Source organism: Thermobia domestica, chromosome 3 (genome assembly GCF_964235325.1).
Source record: "Thermobia domestica chromosome 3, izTheDome1.hap1.1, whole genome shotgun sequence".
Classification (NCBI taxonomy): domain Eukaryota; kingdom Metazoa; phylum Arthropoda; class Insecta; order Zygentoma; family Lepismatidae; genus Thermobia; species Thermobia domestica.
In genome coordinates, this window is record NC_137456.1 from 349,764,284 (window position 1) to 349,782,503 (window position 18,220).

The window sequence follows — 18,220 nt, forward strand, 5'->3', positions numbered from 1 at the left end:
TAAAGTATATAATCGTTATTGACAAAGTTACAACTGAAAATGTCTGACAAGTAAACGAATATCAGTTGCATACCAAAAGTGAAAACACTATGTGTTAATAGCTGAACTTCATTTTTACATCATTGAATTATTTTATTAAACACAAGATACCAATGTGTTTTATCAGTATTCTGAATAGAAGATAACATCTAAAGACAGTGACTTCCAATGAAGGATAATTGGACCTCTCCCGGAGAATCATCTGGAGTGAAGTGTAATTACAGTGACTGTGAATTGAAATATCTTGTTTAAACGGTTTAGTGACAGTGAACATTTGAATTTGAGAGAGATCTCTATTATTATTTTTTTTTAATTCATTTAATCAATCAAGTTGATAAAAAAATATATCTATTGAATATCTCGTGTGTATATATCTATATATTGCGTGTGGTGTTGTGTGTTCAGTAGTGAAATTAAAAATAAATATGTGTGCATTTTCTAGAAAGTGTGTGGAGTTTTTATTTGAATACTTAGCCGCAGGGTGAGTACAAAATAACTTGTAATTTATTATATTTTTTTTTACTTTTCAGGCATTTCAGGATATGTTGTGTCTGCCAGATTTAACTAATGCAATTTGATGATAAATTCACATTTTCTTAATATTAAGATAATATCTGACCTAAGTGAGAGCTTCAAGCAGCATTACTGTCCCTAACGGGGCAATGGGACGTTAATATAGAACTCATGTTTACAGGAATGTAAATTCTAACTTTATTTGTAATTTGGCTCTACCGACACTAAATTAAATTTTTTTATTTTTTTATATTTGGCTAATCTAAATTTTATTAATTATTTACCACATTTACATATCATTTGCATATGTCGTACATTCCTGTGGTGAGAGGGTGAGATGGGTATTGAAAGCACCTCCCACCTATCTCATGCTCTTCACAATAATTTGGCGCCCAGCGTGGGGCTTGATCACGCTGGTCATTGTGTTACATAAAATCACTCCAGCGTGTTGCTAGACTAAATGCTGCATCTGTCATTGCAAATGAGAATTTATCATCACAAGTCAAAATTAACTGTTCGCGAATATATTTTCCCATATCTGGTCCAAGAATTGTTACATAATTAAGTATGAAGCTCATTAATACAAAAGTTATGTTTTAGATGTAAACAATAAAGGGGGAGATAATTTTTAGAATTTTAAAAATCGAGTTTTAGAGATAATTTTTGAGATTTTTTTTAGAGAAAGTTAATGGTATTGACTCGGTCACAAAAGAGAAAGATGGATGAAAATCTGGTATTCTTAGATTATGCACAAAGGTTGAGTCCTTCAGAGGAAGACATAATAAATGTCCAAGAAATAAGTGAAGTAGCAACAGGTGATAGGAGAGAAATATTAGAAGTTAGGCAATCACAAGGTGATAAAGTAGAACGTAGTCAAGAAGAGACAGGAGATAAAGAGAAAGCTAGGCCAAGTAATCCTGTAGTACCACCATTAGGAGTAAATAGTGAGGAAATGAGAAATCTAATGGAATTTATAAAATTAACGATAGTTGCTTCACAGAAGGAAATAGAACAGAAAATTGATAATACTGAAAGGAAAATAGATTGTACAAATCGTAAGTTAGATCAAACGAACGCTTGCCAAAAAGAAATAGAAAGTAAACTTTTGCAGGTTGAAGAAAAATTAGAGAATACAAATACAGAAATTAGAAATGCACGTAGGGATTTTGAAAATGCTCACAAGGATTTAGAAGAAAGATTATCTAAAGCTCTCGAAAATACAAAGCAACAGTTACATAATGATCTTGAGAAAACAGTAAATCAAGTAGATGGTGCATTAGGAAAGGTAAACGATAGGATTGAGGCCACTGAAAATTCAATTGTAAGTGTTAGGACAGAAATAGGTTCAAAACTAGTCACATTAGAAGAGAAAAATGACACTATTCAAAATGAAATAGTTCACACTAGATCAGAATTTGAAGATAAGTTAGAAAATGTAATCGCAGGACAGGTCATTTTGCAAGAAGACATAGAGAAAAAAATTAGTGAGGCCAATACTGTGTTCAAACAAGATGTAATAGAAAAAGTGCAAAATTTAGAAGGAAAACTTATTGCATTAGATAATGTTACCAACAAGAAAGTGCAAGAATTATGTAATTCAATAAGCAGGTTACATGATAGGACACAAGGTGAAGAATGTAGGGGAATGCAACTCAATAATGAAAATACAGGCAATGGCAATAGGTCTGACAGTGTAACCTTTCAATTAGAACAGGAATTGCCATCATGTTCAAGGGCAGTAGGTGATAATACGTTCCAACCAATAAGCTCACCACCTGCACAGTCACTAACTCAGATGGATAGTCAGGTTGCCTTGGCAACGGCTATGAATTCCTTTTTACATAGAGATTTAAAGTTACCGTGTTTTCAAGGATTAGAAGATGAGGCCCAGACTTATAGCTTCCTTGTTGACCTAGATAATTATTTTGAACTAACTGGTGTCAACACTGAAGCACGTCTGTCCTTCATCTCTCGCACATTAAAAGGTAGTGCCTTGCAATGGTTTAAAGTCATGAGAAGCAAGATTGTTACATATTCAGACTTTATAACAGCATTTAAAGCCACATATTTGAACCAAGAGAGATTAGCTGCTTTAAGAGCAAACATATTGACAAGTCAATTCAATCCAAAAGTACACAAAAGCGCATCGGAGTACTTGCTCCACTTGCTACACTTAAATGCGGTCTTAGACCCTCCCCTTGAAGAGAAAATCCTGTTAAAGGTTCTTCCGCGCCAACTTTCGCCTTCTCTTTTCAGGATTATAATAGCCGCAAAACCAGAAACTATTTCAGAATTACTCACGCTTGTGACTGAAGTTCAGTATTCATACCAGGATAGGATTAATGTCCCTCAGAGGAGGAGCATTAATATGCTAGAGGTCACACGTGAACAACACGAGACCACACAGCCACAAAGGAACAATCGTGTTCACAGACAAAACCGTGGTCCTTACTCTAGAAATGCAAGAGGTCGCGTAGAAAGGACTGAAAGAAATTCCAATGCAAATGAAGAGACCTCAAGAGGGCGTGGCCGAAATACTGAAAATCAATCATCCAGAAATAACAGACACAATTCTCAAAACGCATCTCATCAAAACACGAGACCACAGAGAGGTACACGGGGTGTAAATACAAGGAATTTTTACAGCCGTAGTAGTAATAATAATAATAACAGGAACACATATGATGACACAGAACAAATTCAAGTATTAGAAACATATGACAGCAGACAAACTTCCAACACTTACACAGCACAAGGAAATACAACCAGTGCAAGGGAAAACAATCGCAATGAACAATGAGAATTTCCAGCATGCACTGAGGAAGAGTTGATACTTGACATCCGAAATAACGAACCCAGTATCCAACTAGTGGTCCAACCCCTGTGCGTGCTCGATGACAGTCAAAACAGTAATAATGGTAGTATGATACACAATGAAAAAGAAACTTCATTGAAGATTTTAGAATATAGGTCATTAGAAGAAAAAGAAAATTGTGTCACTTGTGCAAAGATAATAGAAAAGAAATATTTTGATCAAAGTAGTGACATAGAAAATAACTCAGTTAAGTTAGTATTAAAAGATGATAAAAGTGTGTTAATTAGTAAACCCGTATTTGAACAAGCAAACGGAATATTTGATGAATTGCTTGATATTCGAGACGAGCCTGTGACTCGAAACAATATTATACATTTACCGGAAATTAATGTAATGATTTATGCGCAGTCAATCAATGCATTGCTAGACAGTGGGTCATCCATCTCAGCATTGAGTGAAAATCTTTGGAACACAGTTAAGGACAGTAATCCCGCACCTCCTTTTTTGAAAAGTAACAATATGAAAGTTACTTCTGCGTTTGGTAGAAAGGTAGCTGTCATATTGGGGCAAACTCTATTAGCATTGTACATTAATGGGAAACTATTTCACACAGTAGGGATCATAGTGAAAAACCTTAATCGTGATTTAATCCTTGGATCTCAGTTCTTTGTAGAAGCACATGCTGTGTTAGATTATTCTAGAGGATTATTAGTATTACATAAGCCACACACTGTAGAAATAAATTTTCGAGACGTGGAAGTAGATAACCAAGATTTAGTATTGAGGTATATAGAGGAGACAATTAATTGTGATGCTGATAATGCAATCACGGTAGAGAATTTTAGTGAATTAGAGAGGCATGATGAATTGCAGCAAATGGTTTATGGCAATTCAAGGGAGCAGCTAAATGAGACTGACCCCAAGCCACAATTGAAGCTTAGAAAGTTTCCAACAATCAAGGAACTGCAAGAAAGAGTATTGTCACCCTCAGAATGGTTACAGGTGGATACGAAAACCACTGTAGAAGAAATCCACGAACATGTAAACGCTTATGTAGAACTTAATAATGATCAAAAGGCCATGTTAGCTTCTTTATTAATTAAACATCGAGATATATTTGACGAGAGACCTGGAACAATCAAAGGGTATGAACATTGTATTGAAATAATTGATCCCACACCCATTAGGTCAAAAATGTACAATTTTCCCATGAAATATCAGAATCCAATTCGAAATGAAATTCACAGACGGCTCGCATAGAAGATCGTGAGATACTCAAGGTGGTTACAGTTAATTATAACATCAAACAGGGAAAATGACCAATACTTTCTAAAATTCGTATATGAATGAATATCACACAGTTTCATGAAATTACCTTTTGGAATTAAAGCAAGTCTGTCATCGTGCATCAGAGCACTCGATCGAGTTCTGGGGAATGAAGTAAAATAAGAATATTCGGATGTCCTGTATCCACTATAATACTGTAGTTGTTAAAGAAAAATTTAAATTGTAATGGAAGTTCACCGCAAGAGGATATTATACCCCTGGAAAGTAGTCCACAAGACAGACACCAATGTCTATACACTTGCAGACGTCAACACAGGCAAGGAGATAATTAAGAGAAATGCTTTTCTATTAAAAAAATATAACATGCGAGAAAATACACCTGGAAAGGAGAATGCAGAAACATAAATTCTCAAGATGGGAACTCCAACGTATCATGGGATAGATAGATATTAATTAATTAGTATTTATATTATTATATTCACACATATAATCACATTAGGTTAAAGCATATTTCTATATATACAGTATTGTTAGTAATATAGTTTTCATACAAGTCTATTGATAAATAGGTAGACAAATACGCATAAATTTGCTAGGATAGTTGTATTTTTATTAATTCTAATCAAAGTGTCATATATAGTATTCACTCTAGGTAACTCTATTCATATTTAATTAGCATAAGTGAGAACGTTGTGATATCTTTTCACAAGTATATCCCAACCTTCTCAAAAGGGGGATTTGTTATGAGCAAGCTTATCAAAAATATTTTTATTTATTTTATTTTTATTATTCATAAAATTTGCATATGCAATCTAAATTTTATATTCAGATTTAATATATATATTAATTTAGTTTAGTTATTTTATATACATTAGATTTCAAGCTAATCATTCTGATATTATTTTATTTTATTTTAAATTTCATTAAGTTTAGTGGCATAACAGAAAACTGCTTTTTTTAAGTATATTTGTGGAAAAGTTCCATATGATTTTAGAAACTTCAGGGAGATAGAGGTTAGTGACCTCTTCAGTACCAAATATTGCCAACCTATAGTATCTAAGAAATACTATAAACAAGATTCTTTCAATGTGTTATAACTATTATAGAAATATATTATAAAAAAAGGAAAGAAATTCTAAGGATGGACAAAACAAAATTGGCGACAGAAAGTCGCTGAGCAATCTTTTGTTAAACTATACACACCTAGATACGAATTTTCGAATACAATACGTGAGAAATTGTTTCACTGACCGCGATTTTCACACTTTTAATGGAACCGCTACCTCTCCGGTGGGGGTGGTTCAACAGTTCTGGGTGCCTAGTCAGCGAACCTTCATCAATTCCATTTTCATATTGTTTCAGGGTTACCAGAAGGTACTGATATATAAAATATATTTTTGAATATAAATTCCAACCTCTAACAATTCTTGGACAGATCCGATATCGTTATATTAACATATAGAATCGCGATCCTTACCGTATTTTCTTTATAGAATAGCTATTTTGGCAGTTTGCTATTCTTTGCTTAATTTTTAAACTCAGTATGTTGATTCTGGCACTCCCGGCATGCCTTGGAGTGTGATGGAAGGTAGCAGAAGACAATTGTCTACCACCAACAAGTTATTTGGTATTTTTTCTGCTTTTTGACAATGACAACTCCACACAAGTGTATAAATGTAAAATAGGATATTTAAATATTGGTTTTCAACTTTTGTTACATGTCAATTGTAATTCGTTAATCAGTAATATCATTAATTATAAATGTAAACAGAAAAGGATATCGGTCACTGAGAGAGGTTGTTTACATTCGAAAATGAAACAGTAACCGCTAGAGGGATACACGCGTCAGGCCTCTCGCAAGCAACCCTTTGTGAAGGAAAGTCCCGCTATCCTCTGACAATGAAAAAAAAAACTTTTGAAAGCCGCGAAGGAGGCGAGTTTTGGTAAAAGCTCGCGTTTGTGTGTGTAACAAAAGCAAAGGAGAGTAAAAACATTTGGTTAATTGAAAATCGACTGTCGCCAAAGTCAGACATTTATTTTTTGTGAGAAACTGAGAGTTGAACTCATATCTTCATACATACGTAACTTCAGCAGTAATAATAGAGCTAATTGTTATTTGGATATCTGTTATATAAACATAATTATTCTGAAGAACTACATTTTATTTTATGCTAAAGTATATAATCGTTATTGACAAAGTTACAACTGAAAATGTCTGACAAGTAAACGAATATCAGTTGCATACCAAAAGTGAAAACACTATGTGTTAATAGCTGAACTTCATTTTTACATCATTGAATTATTTTATTAAACACAAGATACCAATGTGTTTTATCAGTATTCTGAATAGAAGATAACATCTAAAGACAGTGACTTCCAATGAAGGATAATTGGACCTCTCCCGGAGAATCATCTGGAGTGAAGTGTAATTACAGTGACTGTGAATTGAAATATCTTGTTTAAACGGTTTAGTGACAGTGAACATTTGAATTTGAGAGAGATCTCTATTATTATTTTTTTTAATTCATTTAATCAATCAAGTTGATAAAAAAATATATCTATTGAATATCTCGTGTGTATATATCTATATATTGCGTGTGGTGTTGTGTGTTCAGTAGTGAAATTAAAAATAAATATGTGTGCATTTTCTAGAAAGTGTGTGGAGTTTTTAATTGAATACTTAGCCGCAGGGTGAGTACAAAATAACTTGTAATTTATTATATTTTTTTTTACTTTTCAGGCATTTCAGGATATGTTGTGTCTGCCAGATTTAACTAATGCAATTTGATGATAAATTCACATTTTCTTAATATTAAGATAATATCTGACCTAAGTGAGAGCTTCAAGCAGCATTACTGTCCCTAACGGGGCAATGGGACGTTAATATAGAACTCATGTTTACAGGAATGTAAATTCTAACTTTATTTGTAATTTGGCTCTACCGACACTAAATTAATTTTTTTCATTTTTTTATATTTGGCTAATCTAAATTTTATTAATTATTTACCACATTTACATATCATTTGCATATGTCGTACATTCCTGTGGTGAGAGGGTGAGATGGGTATTGAAAGCACCTCCCACCTATCTCATGCTCTTCACAGCTTTCCCACAGTTCCAACTGCTTGTGGTTGGAATCAGCCATTCTGAAGCTCAACTATGATCCATTGTAGCAGATTGGTTTCTTTGGACCTTTCATTTCAACTTTGCGAGTTCTTAACGTCATTGCGTCTTCCAGGAATATAGTGCTTACCCCTCCCCAAGTAAATCAACCGACCTTCGGAGCTAAGATGAACTAAATTTCAATTATATGTATGTCATTCTTGTGCAGGGCACCTTCTTTAACCATAGTGATCCAGTGCAGTACGCTCATCTTTTATGACTGTCCCTCTTCAGGTAAAATCTTCTGAAAGAAATCTTGATTAACATGACCATGGTGCGGAAGTACTGAAGAACATCTGGAAGATACCTAAAAGCAAATTAATAATCGTACGTAGTCTAGAAAAGAAATTAATGCAAAAAAAAAAAGTATGAAAATGGATACGAAAATAATATTAGATTCTCTTGTTGTCACGTAGGCGTAGTATAGAAACCATTTCATTTCTTGCTGCTCCGAATCCTAATGTCTGAATAGTGAGTTAAAACCACCTAAACTATGGTCACGTTCCTTTATAAATATGGAGGTTTAAAGGTCGTAGTGAGAACAAACACAAAGTCAAAAAAAGAAAAAAAAAACTTTAATCTACAAAGCGCATGGTTCATCGCTGTTGCTGAAATTAAAAAAGAAAAAAAAGAATGAAAGAAAGAAAGAAAGAAAAAGAAATGAAGTTAAAAATTAGCTTTAAATGGTTAGAAATACCGTCAAGAATTGCATCAGCAGTGCAACTTTCTTTTCTTATTTTTCAAAGTTTAGGAAAAGAAAATTGCAGTGTGATTTGCAGTAAGAGTGGAAAACCATTCCTCACGACCAGATTTTTCTGCCTGCACGCGCGAGTGTCTTCTAGATTTTATTAAAAAAAATCTTAATCAGTGTTGCTAAACAAAGTAAGAATTTTATCCGACTACACAGAGAAAAATCCGTTCTCCGAACAGCGGTATATTCTACAAATATACGGAATCCTCTCGCTTAATGCAGAAATCAGTATGGAGCACACGTTATCAATATGCTACATACGCACTGCCCTTAGCTGTTACATCATGCCGTTGCAGGATGTCTGATATCTAACAGTCTTCCTATTATTACATACATATACAGAGCCGGATTTAGGGAGGTGCACCGGGGCACATACACCCCCCTTCACTGTAAATATACACTATCTACAATGACAACCTAGCAGTGAAAAAGCAACATTTTCCGTAACTTTCTGCTGTCATGTGTCCGTTTGAGACTTAAAAGAAAGCATAGTTTTGCAAAAGCAATAGTTTAAGTCGATTTTCTGAAGGTTAAAGGAAAAGGATTCACTGAGCAAAGTAATATTCCTCATTCACACGGATCACACCACAGATGCCTAAAGGCATTTAAAAGCTTAAAAATTTAAATCAAATGTAGTGGTAGTTATATATGCACCCCCCTTCAAGAAATCCTGAATCCGGCCCTGTACATATAGGGCTATGTATGTTATCTTCGTCAGCTATATGTCATATATATCTATTTGTATGTGAGATCCTGACCGCCTATATAGAACTCTTTCTTTCACACGGAAAGTACGTATAGATGGAACATTTATACGGAAAGTATTATAAAAAACGCGTTTTCGTTTATCGTTTGCTGTACGTTAAGTCCGTAAACTACGGGATTTACAAATATAAAATACGATTTTACGTACGCCACATACAATTTTTTTCTGCTTATCAATATTTAAGCAAAAAAATATCGCATACAAACTGTGGCCGCTGCTGAAATTATCACATTCAACGTTGTTTGATGCATTTCCGATGTAACAGGTGAATTGACCTCTCTGATAAGCATTACCTTTGCGAAGACACTATGTGTCGGGTGAGGAAGATTGCGTGCTACATGAAATTTAGATCTATGTCTTTGATAGTTCACTACCAGAAGGGCCACCCCTACCGAATTGGTCTAAATGGAGTAGCCAGACGAAGAGCGTTCCGGGAGAAGGCAGCAGTTCTCCAGTAGCCAAGTTGGCGGAAATCATTGTGATTGATACGGGTAACTCGAACATTACCCTAACAGCACAATCACATAGCAGGCATATGCCTATCATGTTCCCTCAGGTACATGGGAATGTGTCCAGTATGTGCCTTATGTACATCTGAGAGAGAAATCACATGGATGGCAAGTGATAATCACAGTCTATATGTCTGTCCCTAGGCACATGCCTGACATGTACCTGGGGAACGTGCCAAGTATGTTCTAGGTATATTCCCCATGCCGTAAGCGTCAATGAACCACAAACTTACTCCCCAAAAATATGTTAAATCGACTATATGCGTAATGTGTTTACTTTAAGGTGAGTCCACAAAACACTTTAAACAAGTAAATATATAGGGCCTATATATATACCCCAGAGGGGGGCGAAGAACCAACCTTTGGATAACTAGCCGCGTGCTCTACCGACTTAGCCACAGAAGCGATGAAGACAATGTCGCTTTTAGAGGCATAAATGGTTGAGATCTTTTGAATTTGGCTAATCAGAGTGCTCCTTTAACTGCGTATATTCGACTATAACCGTTTGGAATCAGATAAAATCTACTCTCCATGTAATTTTATGACAAAATGACGAGTTTTTTATTTACTTTATTTCATGGTTCTTCCATATTCACTTTCATATGATCGGCGACAATTGCCATCTAATAAAGTTGATGCGTTTGTTGCTTCTAGTACACAATCGCTTAGAAAAAGAAACAACAAATGCATCAAATGTGGGAGATGAAGTTAGAACACCTAAATGTAGCTTGCTTAGCACATCTTGTGCTGTTAGAGTATCTGAAACAGTATGTCACCTAAAGGACGTACCTATAACATGCCAGATATATGTCCCAAGTGACGACATAAAAACAAATGACTATTAGAGTGCGACACTGAGCCGGGTATATAAATGCTATATTTGTGGTAGACAGTTGCAAATATCAATTAGGTATAACAAGTACCTAAAACTGTAGGTAGTTGAAGTACATACTTAGCACATGAATATCATAAGTGCCAAATGTCGGGTACCTAAAAAGTAGCTGGGACACCTAAATGGCACATGCCTAGCACATCCTGTGCTGTTAGGGTAGTTCCAGGCATGGTCAGAGATGCGGGGTGGAAGGCGACGGAATACTGTCACTCTATTTTTCCCTAGTTTGCTGACAGTAGCTACAGTGGTAAAACACCCCTATTTGGATCTCCGGGAAGGGGATGTCCTGAGAAGGACTATTGGACGAAAGAGTGATAATGTGAGGAAGATAGATAGGAAAAGAAAGATATGCAAGAACAAAAGGTTAAGCATAGGGACATGAAAAGTATGCACCATGTTACAAGGAGGAAAGTTAAAAAATCTTAAAGAAGAAATGAAATGAAATTATTTGGACTTGGTGGAAGTTTGTGAAGTTAGATGGGAAGATAATGGAGATTTGAACAGCGAAAGATATACAACTTTTTTCATTCAGGTAATGAAAAGGGTGGTCATAATGATGGAATAATTCTTGGTAAGAACTTAAAGGAGAATGCAGGGAAAGTAGAATTTGTTGATGATATAGTTATGATGTTAGAACTTAAAGGAAAAACGAAGATCTGGTGGTGATACAGACATACGCACTGACGACTTCGCATACAACTGAAGAACTAGACGAAAATTATGATAAAATAGAAGAAATTATAGACAGGGAAGAGAGGGATGCATGCGTAATTGTATGGGAGATTTCAATGCAGTTGTGAGAGAAAAACAAGAAGCAGTGTCGTAGGCAAATATGGTTTAGGAGAAAGAAATGAAAGGGGAAAAGGACGGGTCAACTTCTGAATTAATTTGTAATGGGCAGCACAAGAGAAGAAGATATACATGGAAGTCCTCAACAGACGGCCGAAGATATCAGATAGACTATGTTATGATTCAGGACAGGTATCGCTCGCAATAGCTTGAAGAACGTGAAGAATCTTCCTAGGGCCTACATTTTCTCTGATCATAACCTTATGCTGCCCAAAGTGGATATTCAACTGAAAAATGTAGGCAGAAGACAACTATGTAACATGAAATTAAATATCCTGAAAAGTTGAAAAACGAGGAAATAAAGAAAAAACTTTTCGTTGAAATATTCAAAGAAAAATACTCAAAACGAGGAAAGGGTAGGTACATGTGGTAACATACGGTGGGAGCATATTAAACTTTGATACAGTTACAAAAGAGGGTAGAAAGATGTACAGGAAGTGAAGCAGCGAGTAATGAAGTTTAAAAAAAAAAAAAACAGAGCAGGAAGAGTTTTACAAAAGAAAATGAGAGGACATAGAAGAATTAGAAAAAGTTGGGAAATATGAGGAAATGTACACTCATGTCCAAAATTATTGTCGCATGTCTATAAATATGTTGTTGTAGGAATATAATTTGATAACGAATTCGCCCGGTATTTCTTATAATGTTAGTATGTGTATAATGGGCAAAGACATGTATGTGGTAAATTTTATGTCAAAAGAGCAATAAATAATAACAATATAACGAAAAAAAAATATTTTCTTGTCCACTTAGCAATATTTTGTATAACTCATTCTAATTTTCGTATTTATAATTCTTTTGCTATGAAATTTACCACAAATATCATTTCGCGATTATTTATACACATATTATCAGTATTAAAAGTACCCTGCAAAATCATTAACAAATTATATTCTTAGAAGAAGACACTTATAGATATACGACAATCATTTTGGACTTGAGTGTACATTATGGAACATCGGAGGAAACAAGAAAATATTACGATGGCAGTTGCAAATAAGAATAAGGTCGTAGTCAGCGAGAGGAATTAAGTTTACGAAGACGGAATTAACATGCTGGGGACGTATGTGAGGGTAAGGATAAACAGTATAGCCTAGGTGTTGAAGTAGAAAATAAAGTATGCGAGGGAGGTAAAGGGTTCAGTATTGTTTGGGAAGAGTTCGAAAAGGCTATATCCGAGATTGGGAACGGAAAGGCAACCAGGATAGATAATATGCCAAATCGAATTCATTAAGAATATGGGAAACAAGAACAAGAAACAATTAATATGAAATATAATGGAATGAAATATATGAAACAGGAGAATGGCCAAAAGATTTCCAGAAGACGATCATGAAACCGATAGCTAAGAAATGGAACGAAGAGAGATGTGAGAATTATAGAAGTATTAATCTCATATCGCATGCAGCAAAATTTTTGCTTCGAATACTAAATAGACGTTTATACGGAAGAACAAATGAAAAAATTGAGTAGGAACAGTTCGCGTTCAGGAGAAGTAAAGAGGAGTAAAGTATGTATAAGAATTAGAATTTATCTAATAAGGTTATAATAATAATAATAATAATAATAATAATAATAATAATAATAATAATAATAATAATAATAATAATAATAATAATAATAATAATAATAATAAATTGTGGTGTCTGAATTTTTAAGTACTTTTTCAGCTTTCTAAAAATTTCCTATAAGTTTGTAGTTCTCTGACACTTAATGATAGAACGTTCCAGACAATTAATACATTGGTACCTGATACTTTTGATACCATAGTTTTGATAACCACTAAAGACATGGAGAACAGTTAACGTGCACTTGTGTTATTTGTATAATAGGTCTGAAATCCTTTTTTCCACTTCCTACCTAACATCAAAAAATTAATTTTTTTTACAATATTGCATATCACATGATTTTTGTTGACATTAGTACCAAACTTTGTTTTTATTATTGTTTTTATTATTGGTGGCAAATTGCATCAATCCTGTAACTTGATACCACACAAGTAAAAACAGAAAATAATAGTAGTGTATAATGTTTACCTTAATGTACGTTATGTATTAGAAAAACAATGTTTTCAACACAATCAAGTTAATTTATGCAGTAAAGGGTTAACATTCTTTTTACACCATATTCATATATCAGATTTTAATAATAATAATAATAATAATAATAATAATAATAATAATAATAATAATAATAATAATAATAATAATAATAATAATAATAATAATATACAAAGCCTTAGGGCAGGAAAAATAATGAAAACACAAACGTGCTTTCTCCATGTTCACAAGAGTGGGGAATTGTTTTCTAGCGACAGACATTGATCTTTACGTTTCTGTTGTTTTCTTTCAGATTGTGTAGAAGGATTGCTCTTAACCTTTTGACTACCAACGGGACACATGTGTCCCATGGGAATAATTCACACGTAGTTGGTTATTTATGTATGTATTTATTTATTTATTTATTTATTTATTTATTTATTTATTTATTTATTTATTTATTTTTTGAAATTAAAAAAAATACATACGTTGCTCTTCCATCGGTTCAGATGTGACCAAGAGACTGTGTTTAGTTTCCAAAACTGTGTACAGGTGTCAGGAATAACCCACATTAAAGCAGTCGTACATGTACATGTAAAAGAATATTCACATTTTAAAAAAATGGTAGTCAAAGCGTTAATTATGAGAAATCTATTTTCATTGTTCATTAGTTTAAAATTATCTTAGATTTAAGGCAGATATAGGAATTAGTTTAAAATAGAACTTAATAGTAACGGAACTTTGTGTACACCTGTATAATAATAATCCGAGTTCTATGAAGTAAATTCCAAATTTGAGTCTAAAACTGAGATCGTTATTACATTGGTGAAGAGGACAGTAGCGTAACTTGAAAGCGATTTGGAGTTACGATCACCATCCATCCTCATTAACCCTGCTCTATCAACTAACTATAAATGGTTTCATATCGGAATTCCTTATATTAACGGATATATAAACGTTCTGAAAGTGACGTATCTTGAAATGTGTAGCACAGTAAAACGTTAGACGAGACAATCAGGATACGCCACTTCGACCCTTCACCGATGATTATTGGATACCGTACAAAATTATCTGTATTACAGCTAGAGACAAGCTTAAAAAAAAAAAAAAAAAACCTTTTTCCTGGTATTTTAAAAACTATTTTACTGTATTTTTTAATGAAGTAATAATAACACATTCCATCTTTTTTTCGATTATAGCACGAAAGAACGTTTAATTACTAGATTTTGAAGGAAAGAAAGCACAAAAAAGTTGAAGAATCCAAGAAAACTGACAAGTTGATAAGAAAGAAATAAGGTGGATGCTGTGAGTTTTCTAGTTTCATCGAATTGTTTGCAGATTTATTACAGTAATGGTGAGCGACAAATGTGTTTTAGCAAAACACTAATCATGTTAACAAGAATTTTTCTGAAAATGTAACAGTTAGATTTTGTCCAACGAAACTACAATTTACAAGTTATGCATAATTAAAACCAGTTAATGGAATCTTCTGGGAGCTAAAGATATATTTTATTGGATCAAAAGATTCAATATATTTCAGGCAAAAATTTTCTTCTAGGTTTTATATTTCGAGAACTACATATAGTGTAGACAAATTAAAACTAACAATTTACTCAGTACGATGTCCTTATTCCGTAAAAAATAAGAAAACTCAATTTAGCGGCCGTTCAAAAATTTTGTGGTCCCTGATCCACAAAATTCAATGTATTTCATTCAATCAAACATTTTCTTGTACGCCCCTTATTTTGAGAACTACATATAGTATAGCAAAACCAAAACTAACAATTTACTCAGTATGACATGCTTATTCTGAAAAAAAAAATGACAACTCGATTTAGGGGACCTTTAAAAATTTTGTGGGCCCTGACCCAAAAAGTAATTCTTAGCCAAGATCACAATCTTTGCATGCATTTTTTTAAATCGTTCCTAATATTCTTGTTTAGGTGTAGACGAAACAAGCTTTCTAGATCTAGTAGGTGCCACGTTTTTTTATTCAACTGACTCCCCAGTTCACCTCACGACACTACGACGCTAGGTGACACCGAAAATTGGGAAGCACCGACCGGAAATCGAACCCGGCTCCACATAGACGAAAGTCCAACGCTCTTACACTAGAACACTATACCTTCAGCTAAATCTTGATAAATAAGCTAATATGCAATTGTTTAATGAGCAATAAACACAAGATTAAAGAGTACTTTGTATACAGAACAAGTTACTTTGCATATAAACAACATAAACTATGTTATCGCTTACTACTTCGATATAAAATTGTCATTGCAACTGGTATGACGATAAGCAGTGAACTCGGAGTTACGAAGGCGAAAAATTAGTAAAAAAGAAATTGAAAGAACTATTCACTTCAACTTATTGTAAAAGGTTTTACCCGTAATTTGAAAATTGTCGTAGATGTTGGCAACATTTCTTGCAGAAAATTGTAGTAACACTTGACTGTCGACTTACAAATTAACGGTTTTGACACTTCTTTTTTTTTTCTCTATACCTTTTTTTGTTTTTATTTCGTTGTTTGCCGCGGGCTCAGTAACCAATCTGACACGAGGTAATACGGCATGAATCTGAAAAAGAAACAAAAATGTCTTTTTTTAAAAAATGTATCCTTTCACTACAGTACAAATACGTAGCTTACGTTTCAAAAAGGTATGCCTAAATGGTTCTTTTATAACCTTTTCCTTTGTTAGATTTGTCAATTCTTCCGCCAGATGTATCAAAAGCGCGAAATATTTTAATATTCGATTCTTTTGTTTCACTAATGACAAATATCTTTTTTTTTTTTTTTTTAAGCTAATGAAAACAATAGACCTTTTGACAAAGAATCTGTTCTTCTCATTCAATGCAATTCAAACAACAAAAGATTTTTTAAATTGTATTGACATTGCAGATAGATATATCTGACAAGAAGAAAAGCATGCAAATTTTCACAATGTAAATAGTGATATCAGTTGTATTATATTACCGTACACCAGGGGCGGATCCAGGACTGACTTCTGGGGGGGCGGTGGGTTGTCATACTGCTACTTTTAAGGGCTCCAAACTTTGGGATGGGTTTTATTTATATATATAAAATAAGAAAGTTTCCTCTTCTGGGGGGGGGGCGATCGCCCCGATCGCCCCCCCCTGGATCCGCCCCTGCCGTACACAGAATACAAGGAACGTAGGATGTTCTAACATTGTAAGTGCAATTACACGTTCGTTCAGTGATGCGACTGTATTTGGGAACAAAAATTTGATGCAAGGTTGGGAACTGTTGTTACTGCTAATAGTCACGGTTGAAAATAAAACCGATAAAAATCTCATACCATCTTCGGTACGGCAGAATATCTAGTGATGATGATGGTGAAATGATTGTATATGTTAAAATTTTTTGTATCTATATAAAATTATATACAAATGAGTAGTGACGTATTTAGAGGGGGGGGCTTCCGGGCTTAAGCCTTCCCCCGAAATCTTACTTACTATAGTAAAGTATATGAAATATCTTGCTGAATTTTCACATTTTCAGGCAAAGCTCCCCGAAACAAAATCGTAAATACGCCACTGCAAATGAGTGATTATGTTTGTGACGTAATAACTCTTGAATTACCTGACCGATCTCGATCAAATTTTCAACATAGATGAGGTTTGAGCCTGGGATGGTTTTTATCATTTCACTTTCGCGGGTGCAACTTAGAGGAGGGGAAGGGGGAAGATATATTTAAAAAATTATCGAAAATGATCGATATTAGTGACGAATCTATAGTTTTCGGGGTCGCTGAGATAAATAGTGACACTTCCGCTGCCGTTTAAATTAGGGATGGCTATTTCCGGAAAAAGAGTTTTCCGGTTTTCGAAAATCACATTTTCCGTTTTCCGTTTTTCCGGAAAAATTTTCCGTCTTCCGTTTTTCCGGAAAAGATTCGTCTTCCGCTTTTTCGGAAAATTTTTCCATCTTCCGCTTTTCCGGAAAATTTTCAGTCTTCCGTTTTCCCGGAAAATTTTCTGTCTTCCGTTTTCCCGGAAAATTTTCCGTCTTCCGTTTTCAATTTTCCGGTTCCCGGAAAAAATATTTTCCGTTTTCCGTTTTTCCGGAAAGTGTGGCCATCCCTAGTTTAAGTCCAAATTCAGCCCCGCAACTTGGGAGAGATCCCCTTGCTTCTCACACAACCAGCTTTATGTGGCAATTTTTCGAGTTGGAAATCCCGAAAATGTATATTCTGATTGAAGAATGCAAAAAAAAAAAAAAAAAAAAACGCTTCAGAAATAGTAAAAAGTGACGGACTAACGGAACATATTACTATTTTTTATTCTTATTTTAACCAACCAAAGATGGTAATTGACACTAGTATTTAAAAAAGAAAGTAAATTAAAACTTAGGTAGGTTGAGTAAGGTAGGATAAGTTTGTTTAGATAGGGTCCAGTTCGAATGTCGAACTCGAAGAATGTTTGAGTTTAACGTCCCGTTCAGCAGCTAGGCTATATGAGGCGTGGACCTACGGATTAACGTGGAATCCGAACCACATGAGCTCCCGCCGGGAATCGAACCCGGATCTCCCACGCCAAACGCGCGTACGCTAACCGCTTAGCCATGGAGGAGCTGTAAC